The sequence below is a fragment of the Marmota marmota genome, unplaced genomic scaffold (assembly GCF_001458135.2).
Source record: "Marmota marmota marmota unplaced genomic scaffold, marMar, whole genome shotgun sequence".
Lineage (NCBI taxonomy): Eukaryota > Metazoa > Chordata > Mammalia > Rodentia > Sciuridae > Marmota > Marmota marmota.
This window is the reverse complement of record NW_026000076.1, coordinates 4,651,095-4,672,139: the sequence shown is the minus strand read 5'-3', so window position 1 is coordinate 4,672,139 and position 21,045 is coordinate 4,651,095. Positions and strand designations below refer to the sequence as shown.

General features: G+C 43.6%; 1 long non-coding RNA gene across 4 annotated transcripts in view; it reads right to left on the bottom strand.

Moving 5' to 3' along the window:
- Positions 1–8,741: 8,741 nt before the first annotated feature.
- Positions 8,742–21,045, bottom strand: part of LOC125620117 — an 80,900-nt gene continuing 68,596 nt past the window's right edge. The window contains exons 3-7 of one of the 4 annotated variants that reach the window (XR_007351693.1): positions 15,695–15,790; positions 13,143–13,795; positions 12,770–12,873; positions 10,909–11,041; positions 8,742–9,592 (exon numbers count right to left, since the gene is read on the bottom strand). This is a non-coding gene — a long non-coding RNA (uncharacterized LOC125620117). Of the gene's footprint in view, positions 9,593–10,908; positions 11,042–12,769; positions 13,122–13,142; positions 13,796–15,694; positions 15,791–21,045 lie in introns of those variants that run through there. The other 3 variants (XR_007351695.1, XR_007351696.1, XR_007351694.1) reach the window with 3 other exon arrangements.

Sequence of the window (21,045 nt, the reverse complement as noted above, 5' to 3'; positions counted from 1 at the left end):
CATTCTACACATTCTACACATTCACAGCAAAGAGTGAAACTGTGAATCAAGGAAGTGTACATTATTCTCTGCCCTCGGTTTTCTCTCTGTTGTACTTCCTACTTTGACACTAGATGCCCATTTTTGCTTTGATAGACCGATTTCTCAAATGATCCCTTAGTTCTATTGCATCCAAATCTCTTGAGGGGCTTTGGAATGTTCAAGCCCCACTACAGACCCAGTGAAACAGAAACTGGCTATGACTCTGGACTTAGCACTTTTAACAAGTTAGGCAGCTATACAAATAATACTATTGCCAATAGTAGTAGTTTTTCCTTATAGAATATTTGGTACAGGAACAATTCCAGATGCTTTACATAAAACTAACTCATTGAACCCTCAGTATGATCTGTGACTAGGTACTATTATCATCCCCATCTTACAGAGTAAACTGAGGTGTTGGTGGATCAAGAAACTTTCCAAAAGGCATGTAACTAGAAAGTGGAGAATCAGGAGTCAAACACAACCGACCAGTCTAGCTTCAGATTGCGAGCTCATAACCACTGCCGCCTCCTCTCCCCAGTGATCCTTACACTTACGTTTGAAGTTCACTGTTATGGTTATAACTTAATACACCCCTTGCACCTGCAAAAATAAAAATCTGTATTTCTACCTTTGATGTGGGAGTTTACAAAAACAAATTTTCTTAAGGGAAATGTTCCAAGCTGATTGTGAAATTGTAAGATCAGAAACTGGGATGTTAAAGGCCCTCAAGGGTGTGGGAAAGCACCACACCCATTCTATGTGCTCCCAATTAATGAACTCTAGTGATGCCAACTGCCTGGAGAAAAGGCTTCGGTGGACTCCTGGCTGAATTCCATTTGGAAGCCTAGGCTACCCTTCCCCTGGCTGGCTTTGCCTCGCCAGAGCAAGGAGAAGAGTCTCTGTTAGTGGTATCATAGTTTTTGTTACAGAACTCATTCATATTGTTCAGAAGTCCCAGCCAGCTTCAGGTTGCCCACTGATGGCCCAGGTCTCTTTTGGAGTTGGAATCGGGTCCCACATCTTCTGATGGGCCAGAATCATCATGGCCAGGAGGGCCGCAGTTAGTCCCACATCACGTGGGCACCTTCCAAAGCAACTCTTTACTCAAGTGACAGGCAGCACACTGACAAGAGCCAGGCGTGAGTGATGGAAAGAACACAACCCGAGGATGAAGAGATACAAGGACAGGCCCTGGGTCTGACCGTGGGAGTGGACACATTGGGCAAAAGTCATGCATTCTCTGAAGCCTCCGATGGTTCACCTGTAGCATGAAGGCAATAGTTCCCAGCCAATGCCTTGGCAGGTGGCTAAGACAACTGGTCAAGATAACATCAGAGAAACAGCTTCCTACGGTGTTGGCGTCATCATTCTGAACTGCCACTCTTAAACTGTGTCAGGCCTTCCTGGTCCGCAAAGGGTTGGCATCCACTCACTCACTCAACAAATATTAATTGAGCGGATGTGTGACTTTCTTTGTAGATAATGTGCAGAAGTGCCAAGTGACTAACAGGCATCTCAGACTGGACATGGGAGAAGCAAAACTCACTCTTTCTCCTTGAGACCTGCCCCTCTTCTAGTTTGCCCCATCTCAAGAACAGCATCAACATCCATCCAGTCGCTCAAGTCAAAACCCAGGTGTCATCTTTGATTTCTCTGTTCCTTCTTTCAATTCATGGGTCACATGTTCAAAATACACCTGGTCCCTCCCACTGGCACCCCTCCAGCCCCATCCAGCCCCATCTTCTGCTGCTGGCCTGCTGCACCACCCTCCAGGCCAACTCCCTGCTCCTTCACAGGCCCTTCTACACTCAGCAATCAGGACAAATCACATGTCACCACTCCCCCACCCCCATGGGAAATCTGCAGTGGCTTCCCAGTGCCCGTAACACAGGAGTCACGTTCTGGCCATGCTGCTAAGTGAGGCTTGACATGACCTTGATCCTTCCCTCTCCCTGGCCCTACCACCTACGCATCTCCCCCTGGAAATGTGTTCCAGCCGCACAAGCCAGTCTCTCCCGTCATCCTGACCTGGCAAGCTCACTCCCACCCCTGGCCTGGGTGATCTGCTGCCATGACATTGCCGGGCTCCTCTCATCATGCTAGTTTCTGGCCACCACTCCCTCTCCTATCTACTCTCTGTTTCTTTGTTCTAGTTTCTTCGTTGCCTCTGCTACAATCTGATATTATTTAATTATATGATTATTTGCATGCTAGGTACTTATCACTCCCTTCTGCTGAGTGTCACGCAGGCTGGGCTATCCTCAGCTCTTTTGCATGACACAGGAGGGCACTTATATGTTCCCTAAAGGATCAATTCCTAAAGGATCAATCGATGTGACTTCTGCCTTGTTTTTGCTCTATTTGACTTTATGTGAAAAGATTTTCAGGAGGTTTATGAAACTGAATGTAGTAGAATAAAATTAATTAAATACCAGCCTAGGAAATTAGATTTTGTTGAAGGGGGGAAAAAAACCCAGAAAAATAAAAACAAAGAAACTAGCTTTGCCTTGCCTGGGGGCTCAGTCCCGGGAAAGCCTCTTCTCTACCCACAGTGCCCAGAGTCACCTCCTGCAGGGTGTCTGAATGCGGGGTGGGGGGGTGTTTCTATCCAGCCAGGACTTCTCATCCCCTCCAGTTCACTCATCCCTACTCGGGGTCTAACAGGGCTCTTACATTTATATGTCCAAATCTACTGTCCCACAGTCTCCTTTGTGGGAGTGCATGTCCTTAAAGAGACTCTATTCTTCCAGTAACTTTGCCTCCTGTACAACCACTAGAATCCTAATTAGAATAAGTTATACCTCATGTATGCATAATATGCCACAAGACATTCTATTGCCATGTATACCTAAAAAAAAAAAGTCCTAAAATAAAAAGATACTCCATTCTTCCACTTTTTCTGGCCTCTTCCATTTCTTTCATATCTCACATTGTGTCAACCAATCTTGTTGTCCAGAACATAACCCCTCCTCATCCGCTTCTATACCATGCTGGCTCAGACCCTGTTGCCTCTGGATTCCTGCAATTGGTCTCTCAGTTTCTACCTTAGTCTCCTATGTCTGTTCTTAACTCATTAGCTAGAGTGATCCTTTTAAATTCCGTCACTCCTCTGCTCAAAACCCTCTATCCACTTTTCATTCTATACAGCACAAAGGTCCAACTACAGCAAAGGCCTTTGAGGCCCAGTGTCACCTTGCTTTGGTTGTGCCTCCAACACCCCAGTCCACCAGCTCCTTGCTGTTTTCCAGCATGCCAGGCACACTCTTGATCAGGGACTGTGAACCTGCTGTTCCTGCTGACCCTATTCTCTAGGATGGCTTTCCCCAGTGATCCGCCCAGTGCACTTCTCATCTCCCCAGGCCTTGCTCAAGTGGCACCTTCCGGGTATCATACCTATTTAATGTTCCCCACTTTGTACTCATTCTTCTTCTCTAATTCATTTTCTACTTCTTTATCACCCAGATGTACTATATTGTATTAAATGGAAACTTATCATTTGTTTATCGTGCATTCCTCCACTGGTCTGCAATCTTCCTGTGGGTAGGAACTTCGTCTCTTATGTTCAGAGCAGTATCTAGTACAACGTCTGGCACATGATGGGCACTCAGGAGCTGCCTGCCCTCCAGACAGGGACAGCAAGCTCACAGTCTCTGATCATGAGTGTGCCTGGTATCCTGGAGCTGCCTGCTGCTTTGATGAATGAGGTGAAGGTAGAACTGTGGCAAGGGTGGGAAGCTTACACTGCAATGTTGTTATATCATCGGGCATTGAGCCTCCTAACTTTCTAACAGTCATTATGCATGGACATGTAAACAGCCTCGGTCATATGAGTCACAGTGCCACCCATGAAATCACATCAGGGAGAATATAGCTCTTCCTGATACTGAGACCAGAAAGCAACTTCTTCTAAAGGGATTGCAATTTTGCCAGCTGGGTCCTTGCTTGGAGCATCTGCACTGTCTCTTATTGCATTCTACAATGTGGTCAATGCTTTATGCCGAAGCATAATTACATAAAAGCAACTGTATGCAGCCAGAAGACCATGGCCAATGACCCAGCTTCTTATTAATTTGGATAGATCCAGAAACAGACCCAGGTACAGACATGCTTCATGATTCTTGGGCCCATGTCTCTCAGTCAAGCTTCATTGAAAGCTTAACAACAGAAAGCTTTTATTTGCAGAGAATAGGGCTTTCCTAGAATAAGATGCATCAGTGTAACTTGGGCGTTGCCATAGAGGCTCATGTAAATGATACTCCTTAGAGTAACGCAGGGCACAATCTGTACAACTGTGTGAGTGCCCCAGTTTATGAGACTGGATAAATATAGAGACATAAGCTCTAACCAGCAGCCAACGCAGAAGCTTTGTCATTTATTTATAAGAGTTTTAGTAATCAAAAAAAAAAAAAAAGACACATAATGGCTCACATATTGTAGAAATTCTGTTTAAAGGTGCAGCAGGGACAGAGACTAGATGTTTGCTATAGTTTGAGTATTAAAAGTCCCCAAAGGCCAAGGTGTTAAAGGCTTGGCCCCCAACCCAGGGCACTATTGGGAGGTAATAGAACTTTTAAGAGTTGGAGCCTAGTGGGAGGAATTTAGGTCACTGGGGACATGCTCTTAAAGGGATATTGGGACTCAGCCCCTCCCTCTTCTTTTCTCTTGCTACCTGGTTGCCATGAGTGAGAAGCTTCCTTTACATGCACTCCCACCACGATGTTCAGCTTTGCCACAGGCCCCAAAACATGAGTTCACCTGACTATGAACTGATACCTTCAAAACTTTAATCCAAAACAAGAGTTTCTTCTTTTAAAGTTGATTATCTCAAGTATTTTTTTACAGTAATGTAAAGCTGCCTAACACAATGTTCTGCAGAAAGAATCTGAAGTTGAGTCAATCACAGGATGACCACAAGAAAGTTAGTTTGAAATTTTAAAGCAGTTGACTATGGCTCCTTGCCCTTCAGCTATAGCACGTCTCTGCAGAGATCCCATTGACCTGCTCACTTGAGCAATGTGTTTTTCCCTGTGACACTGTGAAGTCAGCATCGAGGTAGATGACTGAATTATATTGCTATTTGGGATTGCTAGCCATAAGCAGCTAAATCAGTGATGACGCTTACCAAAACTCCATGACTGTAGTTGTTTTTCCACTAAGAATTTTAATTCTATAAAAACTTACAATAATACAGATATTGACCCCACTGGACATTCCAGTCACTTCTGCCCAAGGCTCCTTCCTATCTTGCACATAACAGGAAAACTAATACTTCCCTATGTCCACATATAAAACGTCCATTTCTTGAATCTGTGATGAGTCAAGGGCTTCCATGAGAGTTCATTTTCATACACATACATAAAATCCAAAGGCACACATTTTTTTCTTTCATTTATCGGAAGAAATTAAGAAATCACATGGTAGTTCAGCAGAAAAATATTTAAGGTGGTGGTGACTAAGTCAATACTCTAGCTTTCCCGCTCGTGGGTGACTGATCCCCCAGGAACATGTACACTCAGAGTCAAATCCACCCTGAGATCCCAACGTGCACACTTTTCTGAGACTGAGTTTGGGGACAGGGTAGAGATAAAGATCAAGAAGACAAGGCCCTTGACTTTAGGAAGCTCTCCATCTAGGGAAGGAGTCAAGACTTCCTCACCTAAAGTTGTCAATCACATGGTGATTGACAAAATGGTGCAAGTTGAAAGTCCCCTGAGGGTTGTGACTAGGTGTGATCCCTGTGGATACGATGGAGTCCCCTGGGGCCTCCTAGAGAGGCAGGCCCTGGGCCAGTCTTGTTGAAGATTAGAATGTAGAAAGTTAGGACTGACTCATAGAGGAAAGGTGCTCACCTGGCACCTGCCTCTGACAGTTGTTGAACACATTTGGACCGGTGCATTTTAGGGTCTCTTTGTTACAGCAGCTGATCCTAAAGCTTAAATGACAGCTCTCTGGAGTGGTTGTTGGCCTTCCCTCCTCCTACCACATGAAGAAATATCTGACTCAAACAGAAGAAGGAAGGAAGGCAGCCAACTAGTGAGGAGGCAGACACTATTCTATGCACTTTACATGCCTCAACTCCTACCTCCCACTGATTTTTCCAGGCAGAAGCTATACTCATTTCTAGTGATAAAGAGCAGAAGTGCAAAGACTTTCCAAGGTCACACACAACTGGCAAGCAGCAAAGACCAAGAATCCAGATAAGTCTCGTGTTTCCTGTTGCTTATGCGCCATCAAATGTGGACAGGGAGAGCCTCAAAGGGGTGGATCAAATGCCCCACAGGTTTTTTGATTCATTCCCGGAGGAGAAAAGAATTCCCTATGCTCTATTGAATCCAAGAAGGCACAGGTTGTTTATTTACTTATTTATTTTGGTGGAGATGGGGGGAGACTCAGGAGCAGCAATCTTTTAGGATTAGAAAGAGACTTGGAAAATTTCCAGCTTGACCACCTTTTTTTTTTTTTTATACAGACAAGAGAACCTTGGCCTAGAGAGGTGAAATCATTTGCAAAGCTGATTGATGCCTACCTAGTTCATGCCTCTATTCATCACAACATAAAGTGAACCTTATATCCATGACCTTCACAGACAAAAGGCAAATTAGGGTGTCCACTTTCTTGAAGACCTTCTGTGTATCTCTCTGGATTAAAAAAAAAAAAAAGGTGACATTGGAAGTTGATCTGTGTTGAACAGGGAGGTCAAGGACAAAAGGGTGCCTCATTAACTGTGAGCTAGAGCTAACCCTTGACCTAGTTCTGAAGTTGATCAGTCTTGTCTTTGGCCCTAGAGTCCTCTTTCTGGGTTCTTGGCTCTTCTCCAGGTCACTACCTCTCTGCCCCATATACTCCCCACTCTCCACTCTGCTTTTAGGAAACAGGCTTCAGCCTGCTAGAAATTTAAGTCATTTCATGGGGTATGCATGTTAATTCGGGTTTCAATGAAGAATTTGTCCTCATCAAAGAAACTTTAGGCCCAGCCAGGAAATAGACAGGAATCGGGGCAGGGTATCGAGGGAGGACTTGTCATTGGGAAATGTGATATTCTTAATAGGGAGGCAATCACTCTAAGCTGACTTGCACCCTGAGAATTGTATCCAGGCTGTTCTGCGTGTCAGGGCTCAGTGCTGCTGTTCAAAAAAGATGTTTTGGTGATGAAATAAGAGCTCGCATATCTGTTTCAGGAGCTGACTGCATTCCGGCAAGGCTCCTGACTTGAGCAGGCTGAGTCAGGGATGAGCCTAATTGTTAGATAAAGCCAGAGAGTTGCAGGTTTCTCAAGACTTTGTATGCTGATACTGTGTGGGAGTATTTCTCTTTCCTTAAATGGATCATTAGAAAGGATTGGATGCAAATCAAGAATTCAATCTCTAACCAAACAAATTTCCACCCACACAGATAACTCGACCCATTTTAGTACAGCCAACTTCTAACAAAAAAAAAAAGATTTTCTCCCTCTCTGAGGATGACTTTTTTTTCTATGGAAAGAGATGAGACTCTAGAGGGGTCCTTTAAAGGTCCCGTCTGGACTCCTGTAATCTAACATGTCACAGTTAAAAGGCAAAACCTCTGAACCATGTGCTCTCATTTGCTGTTCATGTTGCGCCTGGGATCAAGACCTGCTGACAGCTGCACACTCCTCCAGGAGACATGGAGCAGGTTATGACTGAGGGCCCTTAGCCCAGGGTCTATAAGACCCCTGCTCTGATCAGGAGGTCAAGGGCAGAGGGTACCTCAGTAACTGAACCCGAGTTGACCCTTGACCCAGTTCTATAGTGGGCCATTCTTGCTTTTGTCCCCAGGTTCCCATTTCTATGTCCTTTGCTCTTCTCCAAGTCACTACCGCCCTGCCCCATGCTCTCTTCTCTCTTCTCGCTCTGCTTTCAAGAAACGGTTAAGACAGGTTTCAGCCTGGTAGGAATTTAAGTCATTTCGTGGGTTACGCATGTTAATCAGACAGACAGGTGTGACATCAGATTCTGCCCCAAGAAGCTTGGACAAGATCTTGAACAAGACACTTAAACCTCCTGAGCCTTGGAATCTTCTGGATCTAAAAAACAGGGCTGCTAAGGCCCCCCTCCCAGCTCTGCTGTGAAGATCACTTAGGATGCCTGTGTCAAGCACCCGCACATGGCTATCACTCTGTTGTCAGCTGGTAGTTATATAAAGAGCTTTTTCTAGGCCTGCTTTTCTCTTTTCATTTTTTCTCTTCACAGAAATTATCTCCTGATCATGCAGAAGACCATAATTGTAGACATTTTGGAAAACATAGAAAAACATAAGAAAGAAAATTAAAATTGCTTATGTTCCCAACACTCAGAAAGAACCACTGTGAATATATTGGTATGCTTTCTCTAATGTCATACCACATATATACACGAATAGCCACCCCGACATACCTGTAGCTTTGTAGCTGACAATGTATATTGCTTTTTCTTTTTTTTAGCTAACATTATATTTTGAGCATTTTCTCATATTATTATAAAGTATTTAAGACACCATTTTCAGTAGCTATAAAATAATATTTTTTTCTATTGTAAGGTCATTGGACATAAATCTTTCTAATTTTAATTTCATATTTTCTGCTTATTTCCAGTTTTGCAGTTGGATTGACTGATCAAAATATGTGAACTTCTTTTAGCATAGTGAATTTTCTCAAATGAGGAAAGATATGCAGAAATGAAAATATTACAAATGTATATATAATAAAAAGTAAACACAAACTAGCCAATTCCACATTTATTTTTTATTAAGCATTCATACAAATATTCATTCATCTTTTTCTTTTATAGAGGGATAATATACATACATGACATGACGATTCTGGCAAAAAAAGAGATAATAAGAATATTCTGCAGTTCTAAAAATGGTATGGAATAAGTTTCAACAACATTCTACATGATTGTAAATCTCTGACTTACTGCTATTATTTTTCATGATGGATACATGGTTTGTTTTATAATTTTTAAAATAGATACAGGTGTCTTAATAAATTGACTTACTAATAATTAAGGCACTTTTCATACGCAGTATCAGTGTGGACAAAAATGTTTTAATATTGATTATTTCTTAAGAAATTCTAAACTTTCAGAATCTTTTCTACAACAAAAATAGCTGTACATGCTTTACTATTTTCTAATAAAATATGATCTTCAAAAAATTAATAATGATTGATCTTTTTGGTTCCTAGTAATGCTATGAATTATTTTCTCACATAATACAAGTTATATTTTTAAGCAACATACAGGATTGCACTAAGACCGAGTAGTTCTTAAACAATGTTATCAAATAACCATATAAATCCTGAGTGCAGCAGAATCAAATGATCTTCATCATGTATGTTCACCTCATTGAATTGGATGCTACTTCTTTTGGATATTTTTTCATTTTAATGTGAAATAGAATGTTTAGCATTTCATTTGTAAGTTTACTAAGTGCCTTTTAAAAGACAGATGTGGTTTCAGTTTCTTCCAAAGTTCACAATTCTTGGATGACATTTTCCTGGAAATCATATAGTTCTGGCTTGTCTTGAGTAAACAAATAACTCTTTCAAAGATGAAATCGCTCAATTCGACTGAAATAAATAAACATTTACATCTTTAGCTATACTGTAAGTATATCCTGAAACCAAAATAAAATGGTTTTTCTATCTCCAGGGTCCACTTGTTATTTTAAAATCTGAAATATGTCCATAATTTATCATTTGTTTTGATGATAGTCTGACCACCAACTTTTTTTTTTTTTATCATGGCTTGAAGCCAGTTTAAACTACTGCATGTTCCTCAAGTTTGCTTTGAAGGATTTTACATGAGATAATAAGTTTATTCAGCAGCCAAGTGAGATATATTACTTTTCTTCCTGTAAACTATTGGTGAGTGCAAGCAGTCAATCCATCAAAATCCCAGATCTGCTATCCTCACCAAGTGAGCTGCAAGTTCACAGACACTTCTTTTTCTCTGCAAAGGTAAACATACATTCAATCCTAAATTCCTGCTGAACAATGTTTTTGTCATCATTTCATGAGCCTGAGAAACCTCAGGGGAAAAGAACAATCTATTTTAATGATGGGCTTTCTGTCTGTGAGTAATCCGAATCACTGGAGTTAACCAGCTCTATTCAACTATCATGTCAGAATCTCTCAGGCAGGTGGCCTGCATAGGCCAGTTCATTTTCTTTATTTGCCTGGTCTCAGCAGGGGACATTTCCTCCTCCTCCTCCTCCTCCTCCTCCTCCTCCTCCTCCTTCTTCTTTTTCCCTATCAGGAAGATCTGGATAAAGATGAGCTTTCTTTCTGCTAAAGATTTTCCTACATAGTTTATCTGGGTATTTCATAGCTCGTCCAACTGTTCTATTTATGTAAATGTTCAACTGTTTTGTAGAATTCTTAAGCTCTTTCATGTTCTTATTAGTCAAATTAGAGATCTTTTTTTTCTAGGAACATCAATGGAATGATCTTCAATGTCATTGCAAAAGTTCCCTTTTGTAACACCATGTTTTCAGATACCATAATCTTTTAAATACCAGTGCCTCATACTTCAAAGCACATCCGCTTAGCTCTGGCTTCAGCCTTGAGTGCCCCTCAGCTCCCAGGGGTGTCTTCTCAGGAACCAGAATCCCACTGGGAGAACTTCCTATGGGTAGGCCGCCTGAGGGATCTGCCCACTGGTGGACCTAGCCCTTTCAGGTCTCAAAGGACCAGGGAGAAGAGGAAAAACTAAAGTACACGAACTATTAAAAGCAATATTGTCAATCTGATGTTCAGAAAAGTTGCACCAATTTAGCTCCCATCCATATAAAGATTTGGGAATATCTTGGCCCATTTTGTGTTACTGTAACAAAATCCCTGACACTGGGTACATTTTATAAAGAAAAAAGTTTCATTTAGCTCACAATTTTGGAGACTGAAAGTCCAGGATCAAGCAGAACCCATTTGTTTGGCTGCTGGTGAGGGTTTTCTGGCTAAATCACAGCATGGTAGAAGGTATCACATGGTGGCAGACTGTGCAAGAGCAGGGAGTGGTGCCTGTGGAAGAGGTTACATGGTGAGAGAAGCAGCAACAGATCAGTGAAGGACCAGGCTTGCTTTTTTATAACAACCCACTCTGGTGGAAGTGAATCCTCTCTTCCTGACACACTAGGCCTTACTTCTTAGAGGCCATACCATCTTTCAGTGCCATTATATTGGAGACTAGCCTATGAACCTTTGGAAGACAGACCATATTCAAACCACAGCAGGAACTTTTGCAACTTCCATGTGGTTGCTATTCTTAATTTGTTTCTATAGCAGTTAACAATCAAACTCATAAAAAGACAACTGGGAGAGTCTATGAAAGATGTCAGAGGACCAGAAAGGGAACATTGGGAAGTTGATCTTAGTTCTCAGACTGTGGAAAGTAAGATCAGGAAGTTGGACATGTGATAAGAACTTATAAAATGCCCAAGAAATAGAAGAAAGAGGGACGAGATGGGGAGATAACTTTGGTGTGTACTTTCACTCCCGAATTAACACAGAATGTTTCTGAGGACATGTCTGAGCACAGTGCTGGGCAGACAGCAGAGTTCAGCAGGCAGTCGGGTCGGTGTGACCCTGGAGAGGAATCTGGAAAGTGACTTTTTAAAGTGGCCACCTGCAAAAGGAACAGAGAGTGGAATTCCTGGGCCTCATCATCTCCAGGGACAATTAGGAGCAAATGTTGAGTGGAGGAGACCAAGAAGCCTCCAGATAACCAGCTCTCAACAACCCCAGGCTCATTCTTAACACCCTATAGAAAATGGTGTGTTCAGAGAGGCTTTGTGGACTCCATAGCCAAATCCACTTTCCATCAGTCCATCAACCAGCTTTCACAGAGAGCCCTGCAGGGTTGCAAATGAGGTGAAAGCTAGAGCACCTGCTTATGAGGACTGTGGCTTTGGCAGAGGCCAGTGTGTGTGTGTGGGGGGCAGCACCCATGAAAGCACCACAAACCACATGAGACCGCAGAGAGCTGAGCATCTGGTCGTGCATTGGGTGCAAGATGGTGGGATGAGAGTCTTGAGGAGAGGAGAGGAGCAGGATAAGGGCTGCAATGAGGTGAGGCTTGAGCTCTGGTGATTCCAGGGGTGGCCTTTGAATCTAGTCCTTGCTAAAGAGCTGATCCTTCTGAGAGGAGGGAAAGCATCAGACCTCACTTTCCATGTCTCCTGCTTCTTGCAGCAACCACCTGCTCAACCTCATGTCAATCTAAATAACAATCAGAGAGAGAGTCTCAAAAGGCTGATATACTTATTTGGGAACAGCAGAGCAAGGATAATGGGAATACATGTGTCATAGCCCATAATGAGTGTATCCAAGGAGGTGGAGACAAGGGGAAAAATTAAAAGGCAAAATGATGAGAACTATATGATATTTTGAAACAATGATCTTGGACCACAAGGGATTAATAGCAAGGGTGACACCAGTCCAAGTTTGGGTGGGCAGTTATGAGCAGATGTCTTAAATAAGTATTTTTTGTGTGTGTGTGTAAGGGTATGGTGGCCTTTTGTGCAAGTTTATAGTTCCGTAGAATCTTTTGTGATGGCAGGCAACTGTACATGAGAACCATTCCTTCAGGACTTCCTGGCCTTATTTATTAGGAATGACACAAGTGACTCCATCTTGATTCTGGCAACTCTCACAACTACCGCACACGAGCTAGTTATCAGTGAAGGCAACAGTGAAGAAAGGCACAGAGACACACAGTGAGGGTTAAAACACAGCTCCAGCCCCTCCTACCAGGCCAACTTTTGTGACTGACGACAGGCTGCAGACATGACACTTTTGGCTGACCTTCCTCTGGGGCACAGGGGAGACTCCCCAAATGCGTCTTCTGAGAGTCCCTAGGATCAGACAGAAACCCCAGCTCTGTTGCAAGGTCTGTAAACATCCTCATAGCCGGACATGTGAAGTGCTGGCATAGTTAGTCTTTTAATCACTGCCCCACCCCTCTGAGGAAAAAAGCTGATTTCAGCCACTTGTGGAGAGAGAAATAGCAGTGACCTTTCTGCAGAACTGATGATAACTCGCTCCTTATAAGGAGTGGGCAAACAAAGAGCTCCACGCTCATGGCTCAGGAATGTGTGCGCTGTGTGTGTTCTTCCAAACTTACCTGCTAATTGGGCTCTACACCTGAGCGCAGTTTTTCTTGTGGTCTCCGGGACAGCAGGATGGGGGTGAGTCCCTCCCATTGAGCCAGGGGAAAGTATCCATTGCCAAAGGTGATTACCATCCTGCAGTTTCTGAATCAGAACTGCTATTGGATTGAATGGGATTAAAGAACAGCTTAAAGAAAGTTCTCCACCCCCCCCCTATTATTTAAGAAAAAAATTCCCTATCAATGGTGATGCCTGTTTCTCAAGGGGGTTATTTAACTCACAGTAAGAGAAGAGTCCAAATTTACAGAATAGTAAAATAGAAGCTGGCAGGTAATAAAATCATCCGTCAGTCATTTCAGCTATTGTTTACTCTAGGTCAAACATCACTTATGGTCTGTTAATTCCTATGTTAACCCAGTAATTATGACCATTTTACAGGACAGGATGTTGAAGCTCAAAGAAAGCTTATGTTGTTGGTTCGAGTTCATTCAGCTGGTAAGTGAAACACAGAGATTTGAACCCAAATCTTTCAGACTCCAAAGCCAGCAGAGTTCTTTGAGTTGGAGCCACAAACACCCTAAGGTTCACGGTCCTTCCTGGGCGGTGCAGTGTAGAGAGGGAGTTTGGCTGCCGGAACTTGTCTAATTCTTCATGAGATTTCCCAGACCTTCAAGAATTAAATAAATGTCATATTCCCTTCTAAACAGTTTTGTTTTTCTTCTTCTTCTTCTAATCTTGTATTGCTCATAAATAAATAAATAAATAAATAAAACCAGAAAGCCAAACTCCAGAGTCCTGTCTTTACTCAACACTGGAGAAACACAGCCAATAAGACGGTGCATGGTCCTTTTGTGAAATGCGCCATGCCTGAGCTTCCCTCCCAAGTTGGCCTGCCAGCTTGTCCTTTGGCTGCCCTTTGGCTGCCCTCACAAGCCACCCAGGCTGCACCCCTCTGGGCTCCCACAGCTAGTCAGCTGGGCCAACCCCCATATTCAGTGTGTGGTTGCCCAGAATTCTGCCCACCTTGACCAATCTTTTTATTTCTTGTGTACTCCTTATATATGTAACACAAGGTCCTAATATTGTGGGGGCCAAGAGAGAGATGTGCCCTGTCTTCTCAGAGATGACATTCAGGAAGGTGAACTAGACACTCACTGGTTTCTCAATCATCACTTCATTACAATTGCATAAGCCCTTCAGAAACTGTTAAGTTGCTGAGCGGGTGTACTGGGGCAGGGATGAGGGGCCTGACCAGGATTAAGGAATGAGGCAACACCTCCCCCAGAAAGGAGACAGGATGGCTGAAGTGCCCTAGAAGAGAGGTCGGTGGAGCAGAGTGAAGCCAGAGAGCTCAGCAAGGCCCCATCTTGAGGCCCTGCTGTAGTTCTTGGCTTTATCTTGGGAAGGAAGAGACTACATTGAAGGGTTTAGGTGGTGGCTGATAAATGTGAACTATCAACTGCCTTTTTGGCCTTTGGTCTCTCTGAAATAGCCAAGTTTGCAGTAACATAAAAGTTGACTCTTCAAGGGGCTGTAGTAAATGTTTGCTTTTGACTATGAGGATTTAAGCCCAGGCCGTCCTCTCCGAGTCACTCTTGCCAGCAGTCTGAATCTGGAATTTCTACTGGGTAGCAACCCCACAATGAGTAGGCCCTCCAGACCCAGGGAGGTGGATCTGGGGGGCTGTTAAGGTCAAATGGGGGAGAGATGCAAGGCCAAGAATAATGCCAAGATTCCAAGGACCGATCCCTTTGGTCAGGTTGTCCCATTGGTTGCTCTTGTGGGCCCTGGAAAAGCACTAAGAGACTACAGATGTCAATCTCAGAGTTTGTCCTGACAGGTCACCACTAAAGATAGAATTCTTTGGTCCTTTAGTCCTTTTCTTTGTGTCCAAAAGGGCTTGCATGGAGGGAGCTAACAAAGTGTCTTCTGACCCTACCACTGTGGGACCTCATCACTTCAAAGTGAGGGCCCAGGAGGAATGTTTTATGGTGGGCAACTTTGAGAGAAAGAAGTGGGTCTGTAGAGGGGCTGGAAAGAAAGAAGACAGAGTCGGGGAGATCCACAGGGCATTTTGATTGGTTGAATGGTGGGAAGACAGCAAGGCAGAAAAACACTTGTGACTGCAGTATGATTCCACCAGAGATGGTCATGCTATGGAGAGCATTTCCTGTCCCAAGGAGAGAAAGATCCAAAACACACACACACACACACACACACACACACACACACACACACTGCATATTCTCCCCCTGCCCCTCACTCCCACCAAGGCTGGGTGTGGAACCCAGAGCCTTGTGCACCCTAGGCAAGCACTCTACCACTGAGCTACACCCCTAGCCCCATAGAAGGGGATTCTAACATTTTTTTTAAAAAAGTATAATTCTTATATCTGGAGACCACATTTTTTTTAACCTGTGGGAATGTACCTCCAGAATTTCCATAAACTGTGATTAAATTTCTGTGACTCAATTCCATGTAAAAATATATGTCAACTGGCATCATTAGCAACCTTGCTGTCAGTCCTGTTCTGTCAAATCCCTTTTCCTAGTATTTCATACGTTACCACACATCTGCAGAATTTTCCACTGAGTCTGTTCCCACTGAGAGTGTTCCAAGGAATGGCCCCTTCCATGTAGTTTATCAGCAGTGCGTAATGCTGCTACCATGTGTTGAAAGAAAAGGAGAAAATAAAGAGATACTGTTAGTTAAAAAAAGTGGAATTTCTAAACCACATGATCCAATGTGGCCAGTTCTGTTTCTCAGCTGTCATGAATTAAGAACGAATTAGCAAAAGGCTAAACTCCTGTGCAAGGCATTGCCCTGGGCTGTGGCCAAACCTGGGAATAACAAACACCTCCAGAGATCCTCTGACTCTGTGGCCCACAAGTCATGGCTTTGTGAAGTGCCTGATGGAGCTCTTTTCCCAGTGGGGTGGGAGGAAATGTTTCCTTGTGCTCCCACTTGGTGTAGCAGCTTGTACCCTGGCTGGGAAGCCAGGAAAGTGTCCAGAACCAGCCCTGCTCATTATTAGCTGTGTGCTTTGGCAAAGTCTCCTAGCCTGTTGGAATCCCTATTTCTTTATCTCTATAAATGGCAGCAACAATTCAACACCCTGTGACTGGGGACAGATTGTATGCTGGATCACATGTGAGTTAAGATACAGCCATCACCTCCATGAGAGGGGAGCAGAGGGTGCATGACATTTGAGTAAGCGCCCATTCACCTAATGAGCTCCCAAGACTGATGACTTGAATATAGAAATGTGTCAAGCTTAGATGATATAGAAAGACATCTCTACATAATACTTAATGTATTTTAATTGCTTATACTTAAAATCACATATGATATTAAATATAAATATTATTAATATCTTAATAGTTTCAATTATATGTTTAAAAATTACATCATGTTTCTAAAGCAGAAATATTGCCTTTACCGGCTCACAATATGATTTTATTTTTTTCTGCTGTGCTGAGCATCAGACTCGGGCTTCAGGCGTGATTGGCAAGTGCTCTACCACTGAGCCACACCCCAGCCCTCACAACAGAGCTTTTAATCGGACTCATCAATGCACCTTTGACATCAGTATCTGGATCTTCACTAGCTGGTTCTCCAAGCCCACTTTCTCAAGCACAGCATCTTCATATTCATCTAAGCTGCTTGAGATTCAGCACTTTTTGAACCTAAGTATGATGTTGTCATTGGAAATGTTACCCCAAGCCACAATAATACTTTCCGTATTTGTGATCTGACAGGATATCCATCTGTCTCTAACATACAGTGTGTAGTAATACTGATTTTAACGAGATTTTTAAGACCACTCTGAGGGATAATGGGGTGGGGGTGTTGGCATGATTATATATGATACTTGCAAGAAAGGTTAGAGGGCATTAAAAGCTCTTGATGAAAACTGTTAAGACATGAGAGTTTACAGACTAATTATATGATGAGTCATCAAGCTGTTAATTTTTCTTCACCTCCTTATTTAGAAAATAAGGCCAGTCAACATTTCCAATACTTGGTTACTGGGAGGAGGAAATGTGGTTTTAAATTCTAGCAGCAGTGTAGCACCTGGCTCAGGTGTGATTCAGGGTGATTGTTTTTGCAGCTCTACTCCCACACTAGACTCTCTGGGACATGTTAAAGGAAAAGTAGTAGAACATTAACAAAATTTCCTTGCTTTTTATTCATCTGAGACAGATTAGGGTTTTTCCCATAGGTGCCTTGACAAGAACCAAGGGGAAAACTAAGAACTTACTATCTAAAGGCTGTAGTTGCAGAGGCCCACCTGGACCTCAGCATCGTTGTGTCTTTCTTTACTCTTCAGACTTGTAGGCATTTTCCTCTCCTAATCTCATATCTGTTCCCTGTGCATGCAGTCACCATGGGATGGGGGATGGATACTGGCACAATAATAGCCACTGGGATTTGGAGGAGGGGAAATTATGTTCAAATCAACCTTTACCCCTGATTGGTTAAGACTTCACCTCCAAGCCTTGGTTTCTTCATCTATAAAATGTACATAAATCTGTTGGAGAAACCTTGAAGATTCTCTTGAAAGACAAAATGGTATCATGTATTCAAAGTATTCAATAAAAATCTATTTGGCCAGTCAATAACTATAACTCCCTTCTGTCCTTCTGTTCAGTTGTATCCATCCTAGAGTAGTCAATGAATGGAGAGTGGAGGCAATAGTCATAGCAAGTGCTCTGAACCACTCCATGCCCCTTTTTTCCTAATGAGGGTTAAAGTTTTGTTTGATTTTCACTAAAAGAAATAATGCTTGTGAGGGGTGACCTCCAGGTCTAAAGTTTGCTGCTCTGATTAGCAGTTGGTCTGGGGTCATCATGCATGGTCTAGGGTCATCCCTTACCTAGTAGAGAAGATAAAGCAGCACTTGGAGAAGATCTCAGCAGCACAGGGAGAACTTCCCCAGGCAGAGGAAGGATGAGAACCTTCAGGGCCACCTTGGCTTCCTGAACCAGCTTCACAGATGTCACAGGAGCAAGAAAAGTCCTAACTCTTTCTATGCCAGAAAGAAAAGCAGCCTCCTATGATCTGCCCTCAGTTGAGCTTGTCAGAGTGAGAAAAAATTATTTTACCTTTTCTAAGAGGGGCCTAGCTTGGTCAAAAAAAAAAAGATGGATAAAGGTCATGATAATTAAACTCTGAATTGGAATTCCACAGGAGTTGGGGATGGAGACAAGGAGAGAAAGATCGTGGAGGAGTGATGGGAAAAAAAAGAAAGATGGTGAGCATCCCAGTTAATTCACTGAGTTAATAGGAATTAACTGAATGGTAACTGAAGGCTGGCTGGGTGTGGCTGCAGGAGGTGGGGCACTGGGGACATGGCTTTGGGGTATATATATTTGGTATGTGGCGAACGGAGTCTCTATGCTTCCTGATCATGATGTGAGCTGCCTGCCACACTCTCCCACCGTGGTTTTCTGCTTCACCTCAAGCCCCAAGGAATGGAGCTGGCCATCTATGGATTGAGACCTCTGAAACTGTGAGCCCCTAAATAAACCTTTCCTCCTCTAAAAAAAAAAAAAAAAAAAAGATGGCGAGCTACTTGGTTGAGAAGTCAACAAGCTACGAAGAGAATGAAGAAGTCTATTGAGAATATACAGTCACCAGCTCTTCCCTGATGTGACGCCCTCTGCAGTGTCCCTAATCCCTTCAGCAAAGTCTGTTTCACAGGCATTCACATAGGCAGGGTAGGAGCATCAGTTTTCATAGAAATCAAGGGGAAAAGACAAATTCCACATGTGGATCACCATGATGTCAGATGAAGACAAGATCTACAGAACAGGGAGCTGAGTCAGGAATTGTATGCGGAAGCAGGAACTCAGAGCCGAGGCTGACCACAGACAGGCCTCCTGAGGATTGATAGGTATCTTAGAGGTGATCTGTATGTCCCACAGGCTTTTGAATTGGTATTTGAGCTTATCCTGATGTGAATTAAAGGATGAGATAGAATTTTTTGAGATCCCTGCATGTGGCATGTCCTGAACAAGTCAGGCCTGTTGTCCCAGTGCGTTTGGGCATATACCTTGCTGCAGGAGTGTCTGCCACCAAGCAGTGAGGCTCTCAAGAGTAAGATGGAAGTACTGCCACCTTCCTCTTAGCCTGTCTCCCAGCTCAGCATTTCAGAACCAGAGGCACAATTTTTTTACAATCACTTTTTCCTGTGTTCAGGGTCTCTCCAATCTTCTGATGGCTTTGTATTCCCATCAGAGATTCAGGCTGCTAACCCCACATGGCAGGTCTCACTGCTGTCTACAGGGGTGTCCAGACACTTGCTTTTCACCTTCTAGGTAGACAGAAAGAGTCCCAGAGTTGTTTGACAATGGGTCCCCCAGGGCCTCTGCTGTCTACTCTGGTAATCCACTCACCTCCATCTGTTCAGTTCATGCTCCCCAGTCCCTATCCCCAGGCTGAAAGGAGTCTCTCCCTATTAACCACAGTATCGTCCATCAATCTGACCTTGACTGCCATGTTCCCAGGACCAGCTGGCCCAAAGAAGCCTGTGGAGGGCGTTCCCCACCCTTCCCTTCCAAGGACCATATAATCTGACCTTTCCATCCCACCCAGACGTCTGATTCTGACCAGGGTCTCTCCTTCCTCCAGACATTCCAGTGTGTTGGCAGAAGTCACCGTGTTTTATGGGAACCCCTCTGTCTTTGACTTTCCTGAAACTTCTGACCTCCCTTTATCAGTTGCTTCCTTGGGGAATATCTAGTAGAGAAGAGCCAGGACCCCCCAGGCTCAGGAGCTTTGGCTGCCTTGACTTGCACTGCAGGCTGTCCTGGCTGACAATGAGCCCCTTATCAGGATTTCTGTCCTCTAAGTGTACTGACCTCCCTCCCTCTGTTCTTGTAGGGGGATGCGCCTCAACTGAGGACTCTTCTCAGCAGGGCCTTTCAACCACAGTATTGGTTTAAGGTGCTGCTGGACCTCCAAGAACATGAAGACCAACAAATGGAGAAAACCACAGGTTTTAGTTTCCTCCACAATTTAGTCCCTTCATGCCCGGTGGTGGCTAGGCTTATGTAAAATGTCCTGAGGGCCTGGCCATGGCATCTGACTCATCCTTTTGTCTCTTAAGAAACTCCCTTTGCCCGCTGCCTCTTTAGGCTAAAGAATTCACCTCTGCTTCTCCAGATGTCCTGTCTTCAATAACAACTAAAATATCGTGAGCATGTTGTAGGTGCCAGGCACTGTGCTAAACATTTGACTTTCATTTAATTCTTATAGCAACCCTGTAAACTGAGAGCTACTATTAATTCCCTCATTTCACAAAAGACGGAACTCAGAAGTTAGGTAACTTCCTGTTCAAGTAGAAAGAATCATGTTAAAACACAGCTTAGTCGAGAGCCTGGGCTCCTTAGCTCTGTGCTGTGCTGCTTTTTGCTGGGCTTTATCTGTGTATCAGCTATTTCCTTCACCAAAGACATCTCCCTATTTCCTGCCTACCCAGGGAGTAGATGATGGGTATATGTGACCATCTGTTCTTAACTTGACACTTGTAACAGGTATCAACTACTGTTTGGGGGACAAGTGGATAGGTAGATGGGTGGGTGGACAAAGGGCAGTTAGACGGATATGGGTGGATGGATGGATGGATGGATGGATGGATGGATGGATGGATGGATCAGTGTATCTAGATGGGCTGCCAGGTGATCATGGGTCTTTCATGCAGAAAACCTTTTGGAACACAAGGAGTTCAGGTAAACCCAGAGCTACACATTCTCTAGCTGCTCTGTTGCCTCTCTCCTCCAGATCCTATGGTCTGTTCTGTTTGCAGGAGGAAGGTTTTCTCTGGGTGCCTAACTCCATAGAACAACTATAGAGCAGCTGTGTTCCCTCTAGTAGTTATTTCTGCCTGGGTTTATTTTTTCAGATGCTTCGCAC